At 38.4% G+C, this 14,249-nt stretch overlaps 1 pseudogene; it reads right to left on the reverse strand.

The window, feature by feature from the left end:
* Nucleotides 1-11,826, reverse strand: part of LOC109823226 — a 13,905-nt pseudogene extending 2,079 nt beyond the window's left edge.

Genomic DNA, 14,249 nt, shown 5'->3' on the forward strand with positions numbered 1-14,249 from the left:
CCCTCGAAGCCAAAGCTCGCCTCGTTGGCCAACTGATAATGCCTTTCCTGTGACAATATCAACAATCTTCGCTTCCACATTTTCTGTTAGCCTTCCTACTGAGCTAATGTTCATGCACTCGTCGTGGTTGATCATGCGGGCTATTCCTCCACCCTCTGTCGAGCCATATCCCTGTATTAGGATCAAGTTTTAATTTGTAACCTTTCCTCCATCTCTGTAAATTTTAATATTATTCATTATTGATAAATTCAAACTCTGGTTTTTCTTATAGAAAATAATGAGATGCTATTTTATATACTTTCTATCGTGTTGTGCATTTGGAGGTTCCACAACTAATTAGAGATGTAATTTATTTAATTATTTTTCATTTATTTTGTGAAATTTTCAGGTTAGCTCTTGTATTAAGATCTAACAGTGGCAATGGGTCATACTAGTTTATAAAGCACTTTTATGACTTATAAACCACTTAATATGTTTGGCAACCAGGTTATTTTGGCTTATAAGCCCATAAAAACAAGTTCCCTTAACCCAACCTATTTTTTATTGACTTATAAGCCATGTAGTTTGACCAAGTAAATACCAAATTTACCCCTCAATGTTCAAGATAATTCTAAAGTCCATTCAATTTTTAATTTTAGAGTCATTGTCTAATTTGGTCATTTTAACAATAATGATGGATTATAATCTACCCATTTGCCAAACACTCTCATAAAAGTGACTTATAATCTATTCTTTTAACCAAACACTTTAGTTTATAATCTACTTAGCTTATAATTTATTTGTCAAGGCAAGTGGTAGGTGAGGGCTTATGGGCTCGCCATCATCAGAATATAGGTAAAGCCTTGTAAAGGGACCAAAGTAGGCCTAAGATCGACAGAGCCTTCAGGCCCAAAATAAAATAAATTCAAAATTATACGTGGTGAAAGCCCAAACTTAGGCCTTAAATTTAATTGAAGCCTGCTAGCTTTAAGGACATCGAAAACATATTTAACAACTAACGTTGACTCTATCAGTGATTTTGGAACCTTCGCCCTCTATACCAGTTTTGATCTAAATCAGTTATATTTTTGACCTAATGGCGTATTTGGCAACCAGAAAGAAATGGAAAGTTGACCTGAAATTGAAAACTAGGTCAACTTTTTAATTTTTTCTTGTTTGGCATTTTGAAAGTGAAGGGTGTCACATCGGCATTAATATTTTCGCTGCTTTCACTTTCTCCAAAAATTGAAGAAAGTGGATTAAAAACGAAGAGAGGAGAGAAAATGTATTTTTAGATTTTTCGTGTATCATTTAAAGTTTTACATATCCACCGTCTATGATTATTTTCCGTAATAATCAAACAGAAGAAAGTAAGTGTCACATCATTTACCACCTCAACTTTCTTTCCTTTTACTTTCTATTATCCAAACACAATGTTGCAAAATAGAAAGTAATAAGAAAGTATTTTCTCCTTTCTTTCACTTTCTATTTACTTCTCACTTGTCAAACATGCAGTAAAGGAGATGGAGCCAAAAAGCCAGTTTAAGGCTAAAAATTGGTCTAACAAAACAAGTTTAGCAAAGACATTAGTTTCACCCAGGGACATTATCTGTCAAAAATTTCACCTAGGATAAAAGATTTTTTTAAAAAATTTAACCCCGAGGTATATCTTCAACAATAAAACTAGAGGGATAAACAGTTTAAAAGAGTGATACTACAGATGGATAATGTGCAATTAATATAAAATAGTGTATGAAGGGAAAAAAAAACCCAAATCCTATAGAAAGTTGCACAACATGCAGCAGGATCTTCGTATATACTGGGAGAAAGAAAATTTATAGACGGCCCTTCATATAAGTGAGTAACTTACATTTAGCCCTTCTAGTGTTTTCTTCATTGAACATATATATATTCTCTATATTGAAATGAATATTTTATCTATATTAAAAGATTAGTAGCGAGTTCATAAAAAACAAAAGATTAGAAGAGAGGTTTTTTTTAATATAGTATACTAATTTATCATCATAACTTTAACATTTACCGACAATGGCCCTCATTCCAAATTATTATCGATATACAAAGTCAAGATCCTAAATTTTCAAACATAAAAATCAAGCTTGAAGATCTGAACCTTTTTAATATTCAAATTAAAAATAATTTTCTAATTGTTTATTCAATCGAATAAAATAAATATAATATGATTTAATAATTAATCATATGATTTTTATTTTACCAAGTAACAGCTAGTACGGAAATAGATTTAAACTAAGAATATGTGTAGTTAATTAGAATCTCATTTCAAATTTAGAAAAGATGTAAGGATTGAGATCAGTGGCAATGATACAACATTTTGATTATGAAAAATGCTAAGTGTAATACTTGTTTTTACTATTTGAGCGTACTACTCACACAGGAGCAGGTCCTCACTTGGAAATTGTATTGATGATCATCATGGCTCCACTCTTTTGTGAGTAGTAGTGCCAAAATAGTAGAGAAAATATGGCACACTTATCACTACTCTGTGCTAAAATAAACGAACAGTTTATAATGATTTTTATCATTATATAAACATTATATTCTAACTGTATTAATTTAAAATTGATATTTATGCTAATGATCTTGTAAACAACGTATTGCTTTATGCTGGCTAGAAGCTATGCTAAGTGTGAACGTGGGAACGCGGGATGGGGGGACACGAGATGGTAGAACCCCCCATGCTCACTCATGCTTCTCCATGCTCACCCATACTCTCTTGTCTCCTCTTCTTTGCCTATAAATAGGAGAGGTGAGGAAGAGAGAAGTTGCGGGGAAGAAAAGAAAAAGGGTGTGGGAATTTAAAGAGATTTTTAAAGAGAGAAAAATCAGAGAGAGAGAGAGCTTGTGAGTTGTACAAGTAAAAGTTTGTATTCTCCTCATAGTGCAATCCCCCCTTACCCCTCCCGTGGACGTAGGCAAGTTTGCCGAACCACGTAAATCACGTGTATTTACTGTGTGTTGGCTATTACTTGTAGGTTCCCTCGACATTCAGTCTTAGAACTGCTGAGAGAAAGTGTGTATATCTCACTTTGTTAAGATATTTCACTTCTGTTCTTGTTTCCTTTGTGAAACGAGAATATAGAGGTTGACTTGAGCTTTTGTGAAAACAAAAGCCAGGATTTTTTCTCAGGTTATATTGCTTCCGCGGTGTGATGGCGTGACTCTACGCCCAACAATTGGCATCAAAGCCCTTTATTCAGATTGGTGGTGGTAAAATTTCTGATCCGAGATGGTGCTTGATTATTGTGTGGTAAACACAAGGTATTTGTTGAAATTCCTGTGAGAAGCGGTTTTATTAATACAAGCGAAGAATGGCGTGTACAAGTAAAATAGTTAAAATTGGAAAGTACGAGATTAAAAAATTCAATGGGAAGAATGATTTTTCCTATTGGATGATGCAGGTGAAAAATTCATTGATTTCGCAGAAATTGCATAAGACTTTAGTAGGAAATGAGAAGAAGCACAAATATATGTCCGATGAGGATTGGAAAGAGTTAGATCTCGAAGCACAAGCATCGATTATCCTATACCTTGAGAGGGATGTTGTTTTCTTGGTAGATGGAGAGGAAACAGCTGCGGGTGTGTGGTCAAAGTTAGAGAGTACCTTCATGATGAAGAGTCTAACAAATCGGATCTACTTGAAAACCAAATTGTATACTTGCAAAATAGAGGAAGGCTCGTCAATCCGGGAATACATCAAAAAGTTCGATAGGATCAATCGGATTTGAAGGATATTGATGTGACAGTAGAAGATGAGGATCAAACACTTTTACTACTTCTTTCTTTATCGAAGTCTTATGAGAACCTGATACAAATATTAATGCTTGTAGGAGATAATTTGATGTGGATGAGACTAGAACGACGCTTCTAGCGGATGATCTTCGAAAAATTATAACTAGTGACATGGCCACTAGTGGTAACAAGGAGCAAGCTCAGGGACTATTTGCTAGAGGAAGTGGAAATGAGCGAGGAAAAGGCAAGGAAGGAAAATCTAGATCGAAATCGAGACCTCTTACGGGAAGGGCGTGTTTTAAATGTGGTGAGCTAGGGTATTTCAAAGTTGACTGTCCTAACAAGATAGTAGGTGGGAAGAAGAACAACAATAAGACTGAGAGGAGAGAAGGCACAGAAGAGGCGAGCTACGTTTCAGAGGGAGCGAGAAGGAATGTTATGTCGTCACGGGTGGTGAGGATATCTCCGGGAAGTGGATTCTTGATTCGGATTGCTCTTATCATATGTCCAAATAGGAAGTGGTTTACTACCTACAGAAGCATTAACAGTGGAACCGTACTGATGGGGAACAACCATGCTTGTAAAACGGTGGGGCTAGGTGATATCAAAATCAAGATGCATGATGGAGTGGTCAGAACCCTGACGGATGTAAAGCATGTTTCTGACTTGCGAAAGAATCTTATCTCAGTTGGTGCTTTGGACTCCGATGGTTGCAAAATTGTTACAGAGAATGGAGTGGAGAAGGTTGTTCGAGGTTCCCTAGTAGTGATGAAGGGTGTTCATCAAGGTAATCTATATACTCTCTTGGTTGCGACGGTGATAGGGAATGCAGTAGTTGGAACTGATGGAAGTGGTGGAGGCCCATGTGAGCACACATGGTTATTACATAGGCGGCTTAGGCACATGTTAGAAAAGAGTCTAAATCTGCTTGGTAAAGAGGGTTTATTGAAGAATCTGAAGAAACATTGTATGAATTTTTGTGAGGATTGTGTATATAGAAAGGCGCACATGGTTTAATTTCTGAGAAGCAATCACATGAGCAGAGATATACTAGATTATATGCACGCGGAGTTTTGGGGTCCGGGTCAGACAACTTCCAAGGGTGGCTCCAAGTATTTTGTCTCATTCATAGACGATCATTCTAGGCATGCTTGGATTTATTTTCTGAAGCATAAGAATGAGGTATTTGAGACATTCAATAAGTGGAAGGCGATGGTTGAGAACAGGACAAAGAAGAAATTTGAATACAGTGGATCTGACAACAATATAGAGTATACACATGGTGCATTCAAAGAGTTCTGTGATCAAGAGGGCATTGCTAGGCACTGGATAGTTAGACCAACATCACAGCAAAATAGGGTCGCGAAGAGGCTGAACCGTATACTACGGGAGAAAACAGTGAGTATGCGATCATATGCTGGTTTAGGCAAAGAATGGTGGGCAAAGTCGATTGCTACAGCTTCCTACATAGTGAATCGGTCTCCACATTCTACACTGGATAGTGATACACCCTTTAGGGTATGGTCAGGGGAACATGCAGATTATGAGAGGCTCCGGATTTTTGGGTGTACTGCCTATTATCACGTTAATGAGGGAAAGCTTGATGCGAGGGCTAAGAGAGCTATATTATTGGGGCATGCAAAAGATGTAAAAGGCTATCGCCTTTGGTGTACAGAAGATTTGAAGTTAGTGATCAGCAGTGATGTTTCTTTTGATGAGAGATTCATGATTGCTAGGGTGCCCAAGGATGATGGTTTTGGGATTGTTAGGACTTCAAAATCTCGGGTTATTGAGATAGAACCTAAATACCAACCAAGTTCTATTCGTGTTCAAGAAGATGATCATGAAGACGATGAGCTTGAACAGGAGAAGGTTCAGCAAGAAAATACACAGGTACTACAATAACAACAGCTCGAGGATAGTTTGGCTTCCACTAGGCAAAGACGAGCATACAAGCAGGTATAGAAGCTGGGGGCTGATCAACCCCTAAAGCACTATGGGCAAGTGAATTTGGTTGAATATGCACTCTCGGTGGAGGACGATGAGCCGGTCTCCTTCAAGGAAGCTATTCGAGATAGAGATAGTGAGAGTTGGTTGGCGATAATGGAGGAGGAGATGGAACCTCTCCAGAACCAAACATGGGAGGTGGTCCCATTACCCATAGGAAGAAAAGCTATTGGTTATAAGTGGGTGTATAAAAAAAGGATGATCCTTCAGAGCTCGATGGTACAAGGTATAAGGCAAAGCTAGTGGCTAAGAGATTTTCACAAAGAGAGGGTGTGGATTACAATGAGATCTTTTCTTCGGTGGTGAAATACACTTCTATTCAGGTGCTATTAAGTATTATTGCTCATGGTGATCTTGAGCTGGAACAACTCGATGTTAAAACGGCATTCTTGCTCGGAGACTTGGATAAAGAGATCTATATGCATCAACCTGAGGGTTACAAGGTTGAGGACAAGGAGAATCATGTGTGTCGCTTGAGGAAGTCACTCTATGACTTAAAGCAATCTCCTCGGCAGTGGTACAAGCGATTTGACTCTTTCATATTAAAGCATGGTTTTTCTCGAAGCGATTATGATTGTTATGTTTACATTTGGAAGCTTCGTGAAGTTGATTATATCTATCTTCTTTTGTATGTGGATGACATGTTTATTGCTTCTAAGAGCAGGGTGAAGATAGATAGGCTGAAATCTCAACTTGGTAAAGAGTTTGAGATGAATGACATGGACGCTGTAAGGAAAATACTGGGTATGGAGATTAGAAGAGAGCGGGCAAATCGGCGATTGTTCTTAAGTCAGAAAGGCTACATAGAGTAGGTGATCGCAAGGTTCGGAATGTAAAGTGCTAAATCGGTGGTGACTCCATTGGCTTCATATTTTAGGCTCTCAGGTAAATAATCTCCCACTACAGCGGAAGAGAAGGCACACATAGAGCGTGTCCCCTATGCTAGTGCAGTTGGTAGTTTGATGTACGCAATGATGTGTACACGATCAGATATTTTACAGGCGGTTAGTGTGGTCAGCAGGTTCATGGCGAATCCGAAAAATGCGCACTAGGAAGCAGTAAAGTGGGTTCTGAGGTACTTGAAAGATACAGCTGATACGGGTTTGTGCTTTAGTGGAGATACATATAAGATTGACGGGTTTGTGGACTCGGATTATGCGAGTGATGTAGATAGACGACGATCTACTACTAGTTATGTATTCAGCATACATAGGGCTTCAGTTTGTTGGCGATCGATGTTACAGGCTACAGTGACACTTTCTACTACAGAAGCCGAGTACATGGCCATGGCGAAGGGAGTGAAAGAAGCATTATGGTTGTGGGGTCTTCTAGATGATTTGGGGATTGAGCAGCATACTGTGAACTTGTAGTGAGATAGTCAAAGTGCGATTCATTTGGCTAAGAATCAAGTTCATCATGCTCGTACCAAGCATATCGATGTCGGGTATCATTTTGTACGGGATGTCATAGAGGAAGGTTATATTTCTCTCATGAAGGTGCACACGAATGAGAATCCCGCAGACATGTTAACCAAGGTGGTGACAGATAGCAAGTTCCATCATTGCTTGGACTTACTTTATATCAGCCCGTGTTAATCTACCCAAGAGGGCATGGCCCTTCGGGGCGGTGATGGGGTGAGGTGAATACTATGTTGGAGAATAATTACAGAACTAAGGTTAGCTTGATCCCGATGAGAGGGTACGTAGGCAACCATGATATAGTCAGAGGGTACGTAGGCAACCATAGTATAATGGTGCTGCTTGTTTGGCCTGATTTTAGTTTGGTTTGGTATCTCAGATCTCTCTGGTGATGTTCGTGATGTTCTTCTGGTGTTCATCCAAAATTTAAGGTTAATCAAATGATGAATGAGGTGAAAAATTATGAACGTGGGAACGTGGGATGGGGGGACACGAGATGGTGTAACCCCCCATGCTCCTCCATGCTCACTCATGCTTCTCTCATGCTCACCCATACTCTCTTGTCCCCTCTTATTTGCCTATAAATAAGAGAGGTGAGGAAGAGAGAAGTTGCGGGGAAGAAAAGAAAAAGGGTGTGGGAATTTTAAGAGATTTTTAAAGAGAGAAAAATCAGAGAGAGAGAGAGAGAGCTTGTGAGTTGTACAAGTAAAAGTTTGTATTCTCCTCATAGTGAAATCCCCCCTTACCCCTCCCGTGGACGTAGGCAAGTTTACCGAACCATGTAAATCACGTGTCTTTACTGTGTGTTGGCTATTGCTTGTAGGTTCCCTCGACATTCAGTCCTAGAACTGCTAGGAGGAAGAGTATATATCTCATTTTGTGTGATATTTCACTTCTGTTCTTTTTTTTCTTATGAAACGGGAATATAGAGGTTGACTTGAGCTTTTATGAAAACAAAAACCAGGGTTTTCTCTCAGGTTATATCGCTTCCGCGGCGGGAGGACGTGACTCTGTGCCTGCGCCCAACACTAAGCCTAATAAGCTACATGTGGAAGCATTTGGTTTCACTCCTATCGCGCCAACATCTATTTGCTGTCAAGTAAGGAAACAACAATATTCAATACGTTTGCCATTAATAGCAACTAGTGTGCTTTGTGCAAAGCACGGGGCTCCCTATATTTTTAAACACTTCATTTTGAACTTGCATCCCTCTAAGTTTTAATATATTTAATTTAATTATTGTATACTTAAAATTAGAAATCACATCTACTCCTCTATACTTAAAAGAATGATCCAAGTGTTAATACATTTGATTTAAAAATTATATCTACTCGTCTATACTTAAAAAAAGATTCAAGTTTTAATATATTTGATTTAGAAATCTATCTACTCCTCTATACTTAAAAAAAGGATCTAAGTTTTAATATATTTGATTTAGAAATCTATCTACTCCTCTATACTTAAAAAAAGGATCTAAGTTTTAATACATTTGATTTGATTTACTGTTCATACTACAATAAATTACTGTAACATAAATAGTAATTTTGAGTGCAGAGGACCAGATTTGATTTATTATTCATGATGCAGTATTTACTATAATATTTTACTGTATCATGAACAATATAGAGGAGTAGATGAAAGGTGATATGTGGACAACTAAATTTAATGCCACAGCTCCATTGAAACATGAAGGCACGATTGTCAAGGGGTTAAGTAAGGGGTTAAGGAGAATGTATCTTTCTTAGCCAGCCAATCTCAAAAAATCTATATAATGGCTAAAATGAGTTAACCCCTCATAATTTGTCAAACACAAAAAAATGCATATGATTAAGCTAATCCCTCTAAAGAAATTAAAATGAGTCAACCCCTCAAAATGAGGGTTTTACTAACACTCCTATTTAAAGGATTAAGAGTTAACACCTCTATTTATTAAAAATAATAATCAAAATCCTCTCTAGTCCCACATATTAAAACTAATTGTAAGCGCTAAAATAAAACTTATTTAGCGGGTTAATAATTTAGTCATTTGGGTTATCGAATGGCCTAACTATATTAATCATTCTCCTTAATTCTTCTTTCTTAACCCTTTGCCAAACGATGCTTAAGCGTTACATGCTTTCAGTGATGAAACCAGGAATTTAAGCAAGGGGGATCCAAAAAGTAATTCAGCATTCACCTACGTGAGTAGAATATACTCAAGCTTTTGTAAGAAATCTTTTCATAATTGAGCCACTATTTTAGTCCCTTAGGTACCGTTTGGCAAAGGGTTAAGTGAGGGGTTAAGGAGACTTAACCCCTTCTTAACCTGCCAAACACAACAAATCTATATAAGGGTTAAAGTGAGTTAACCCTCCATAATTTGCCAAACATAAAAAATATAAAAGGGTTAAGTTCACCCCTCTAGAAGGGTTAAAATGAGTTAACCCCTCAAAATGAGGGGTTTACTAATACTCCTATTTAGATGGAATAAGAGTTAACCCTTCTAATTATAAAGAAAATAGTCAAAATCATTGTTATTCCCAAACACTAAAACTGATCATAAGGGCTAAAATAAAACTTATTTAACGGGTTAATAATTTAGTCCTTCGGATTATCAAATGGGCTAAGTACATTAATCATTCTCTTTAGCCCATCTTCATTAACCCTTTGCCAAACGGGGCCTTAAAGATCATCAAAAATATATATATGAGTCCCTTACATATTTCATATTTGGAATTAGTCCCTCAAATCAAGGAAATTGCTATAGGTCTCCCAACATTTGACTTATTCTGAAATTAGTCCCTCCACTCAAGAATATAAATAGCTATTAGAGGAACTATAAATTTATCAAAAAAATAAAATTGAATGAGCTAATAGTCCATGACAATAGATTTTATGTAATAATCCCTCCAATTACTGCTTATACGCTTAATAGCAAGGATTAATTTTGAAATAAATTAAGAATTGAGGGACCGAATTGCAATATTTGAGGGACTAATTTTGAAATAATCTAAGACCTGAGAGACATAACAGCAATATTTGATGGACTAATTTTTTAATAATCATATTATTTTTACTTTACTAAGTAATAGCTGGTACGGAAATAGATTTAAGCTAAGAATATGTGTAGCTAAATAAGTAGAATTGCATTTCAATTTTAGAAAAGATGGAAGGATATTGAGATATTTCATTTGAACTGACGAAGAAATTCCATGTGACAATTATATATCCATTTTAAATTTTAAATTTTATGACTATTTTACTTTAAACTAATAAATCTAGCAGAATACTCCTACCAAGTCTAACATGAGTTACCAATAAGGACGAAATTTGCAAGACACCATTGGATTTGAGAGGATAATAAGCAAAAACAGAAGGAGCTACTACGTAATTATTAGAGATTTTGAGGGACTAAGATCTAAAATAATATAAAAACCATAACCATTACCTGGCGCAACTCAACACGTGGAAACCGCTTCATGAACCTCTCGCCAACCTCCACCGAAGAGCGGCGCTCCGCCCGACAACACCGTCTCCAGCGCCCCCAATCGTACTCGCCACTCCTCCGCCCTCGACATCGCACACACCACCGGCGGCCGCCGTCCATCAGCGTCTCCCATACCTCTCCGCCGCCGACAAGATATCCCTAAACCCCACTCTGCTCATCACCACCACAGTCTCCCCCAGCGCGATCCCCTTCAACGCAAAGAAGAACCCCAGGGAATGAAACATCGGCGCCACCAACAGAGCCACCTCTCCGGTCTTCCTCGTCCTCAGCGCGTGGAACCCCGCCGCCATGGCGATGAAGCTGCGGTGAGACAGCGCCGCGGCCTTGATCCTCCCAGTGGTCCCCGAAGAGAACTGGATCGCTGCCGTATCAGACTGATGAACTTGAAGGTCGGAGAATATTGAAGATGGTGATTGGTTAAATAATTTGTTGGTCAGCATGGACTGAAAGTCGATGGAATCGAGAAAGATAGATTTGATATTGGAATTAGGAGGGAGCTTGGCGGAGGTGGCGGAGGTGGCGAAGATGATGGAGGGCTTCACGAGATCGATGAGGCGGGAGACTTCAGAGGGGGAGGAGAGGGGGTTGGCGGGGGAGACGACGACGCCGAGGGAGAGGAGGGAGAAGTAGAGGATGGGGATGTCGAGGCGAGAGGGGGAGAGGATGAAGGCGACGTCGCCTTTTGAGAGGTTGAGCTGGGTTTTGAGGGAGCATGAGAGGGAGCGGAGTTGAGATATGAAGTCGGGGTAGGAGAGGGAGGAGCCGGTGGAGGCGTCGATGAGGGCGGGGGAGGAGGGGGGAGGGGATGGGAGGAGGGAGAGGGCGAAGGAGGGGAAGGAGAGGGGGAGGGTGGAGGGTGGGAGAGGGACGGGTGGGCGGAGGCTGTGGAATGTCTGGGTCTCGAGGAGAAGCCGGTCGAGGGATCGACGACGGAAGCAGTGTAGGTGAGAGGCTCCGCCATTGGAGGAGGAGGAGGAGGACGAGGTGGGGAGAGGGTGTGGAGGGTGAGGATGGAGAGGGAAATGGGCATTTTATAGAGGGAGTTACGACTGTGGAATTAATGAGTTTAATTAATTGTAATGAGTTTAATTAATTGTCATGTGGCCATATTCGGCGGATCTTAGTCCCTTTCGTTTCCTTATAAACTAAACTATAATTTCAAACTACCCCTACACTATTGGAAACAAAGATGTGGGGTCCTTCTACTTGGTCTGCTATTAAAATTGATGACTCGTCATGAAACCCATAATGCTTGTGTAGTAGTGTAGAAGTCGTTGTAAAGTATAGTATAGTTATCACTTATCACTACTCAATAAAATTTTATGATCTTATATTCTCCCTTCAAACTGAATTTGGATCTTCTCCACTACCAAAAATAATAAAAGTTAAGAGACCACTATTTTTTATACTTTGATTATTTTGTGAGTGAATAAAATTCATTCTAAATTTAGCACATACCATTATCAAATGTATTGCACTCATTCCTAACTTGCACTCAACTACAAATCGAAATAATCAATTAGACAATTTTTCTTGTAATGGAGAGGATCCATGTTCTCTATCACTGGTCTATTCACTGTATTTTTTTTTTTCCTATTGTAAATTTGTTCCCCCTAAAGAGAAGAATTTCTTTGTTTATACTTATTAATATTTCTGTGCTGGCGATGCGTATAGGATACAAAAATGCAAGAATGTTTCGGCTTGATTTTTGCAAGGGTTAGACCATTTACTTTGATTATTTCAAGTATTTGAGTGTTTTCATTGTTTTGCAAGTGTAAGTCTATTTCTCTTGATATCACTTTAAAGGGTAAGGGCATCATTGAAAATTTTCAAAACTTGACAAGCAAATCAAAATGATATGTACTTGTGTATGCGTGTGTGCGGGTGCATGTGTGTAATTAAAATGAATATCATTCACAATGCCAGTATAATTTTTTCATATTACGAGTAAAGAGGCAGCCAGTGGCCCCACACATATCCCACTGAAATCATCTTGTTTTTGAGATCTAGCTTGAATGTTGCCTTAACATTGCCTCCGGTATTAGTTACTCTTCAAACCTGTCCTAAATAATGTTTCCATTGTTGGTTATTTTTACCTCATTACTTCATGGATTCTGGCTACGTACACTCCTAGCGTTTGCTAGATATTTATAAGTCTCAGGGCAGCCTAAAGAAATAGAGGACTGTGTTTATGGGATTCATATCATCTTTTCTATTAAAAAAACTCTTGTGTATTACTTGTATGTTTACGCACCCCGCCCACAACTCAACACTAATCGATGTGCACTAATTAGAGTTCTATGCTAAAGAATAGCCTATGGAAGCATCACTAAACATCTTGATTAGGTCTCCTCCTTCTTTGTAAACCAATCAATCATCAGGCGATATGAAAACATTGAGAAAATACTTCCAATAAAGAGTAAAGCAATTATCACGGAATAACAAATCAAGAGATAGAGACATTGATAGGGAGATATTTGAGTCATCTTTTATTATAGAGATTTATAAGGTATAATCTACTCTTGTGATATCTAAAGATTCCACACGAAAGCTTCAATCTAACCAAAAGATTCTACAAAATCCTAGATTTCTCTCCTCAGTTCTCTTCACTTCTCCTTACAACATAAACTTTTCATAGTTTTCTTATGACTTGACTACAATGAACCTTTCAAGGGGTATCTAAAGAGCTTTTTCCTGTCTTGAATTCAAGTAATACTCCTTCTTTATCTTGGATAATCAATTCTAATTCCCTTCCAATTAGAATTTAATTTCAATTGTAATTAATTTTTCCAATTAAATTCAATCTCCAAATCAAGTCTATATAATTAGAATTTCATGAAATATATACAAGCCTATTTCCCAAAATTTTATTCTTATACTCGAATCACAATCATCCATTAAATAATAAATGGTTGTAATTGAAACTTATGACCTCTCCAATGCTTTTTGACAATAAAAATGATCCAAATTCATGTTTATGAGCCAGCAAGAAGCCGAAAAATGCTAGTTAGAAACCAAAAGATGAAGCCAGTTAAAAATATTTCTTATCCCTCAATGTCTCATATTCGAAGACTCTGTCAATAGACTACAATATAAGTATCGCGCGTCTTTGCAGAAGCGTGCTCGCACACCGAACGAGTTCGTGAGGCACGAGAGAAGATAAGCAAACTAAACACGAGTGTAATCAAATCCAAAATATGACAAACCAATCGTAAACACAGAGATATATGTGGTTCGACAATTTGCCTATGTCCATGGGGAGAGGATGGAGAGATTCCACTAAATCAAGGAGAGTACAAAGGGTTACAAATCTCTCAAACACTCAAACTAACCCAACCATAAGATCTCTCAACTTGCTCACAAATTCTCCCTCTCAATATGCTCAGAGCACTCTCTAATCTCTCTTTGGGAACCCTAGAAAATCGTGTTTCAATATATACCAAAACACAATCCCAAAGCAAATAGGAAACAAAAGCCCAAGGCCCAGCACGACACGCGGTCGACCACGGCGGTCGACCAAAACCAACGACAGAAACCCATGAAACATTATAGGGTCTCACGGTGGACCGCCGCAGTCGACCGTAACCAAT

This window comes from Asparagus officinalis, chromosome 9 (assembly GCF_001876935.1).
Source record: "Asparagus officinalis chromosome 9, Aspof.V1, whole genome shotgun sequence".
In the NCBI taxonomy this organism is placed as follows: domain Eukaryota; kingdom Viridiplantae; phylum Streptophyta; class Magnoliopsida; order Asparagales; family Asparagaceae; genus Asparagus; species Asparagus officinalis.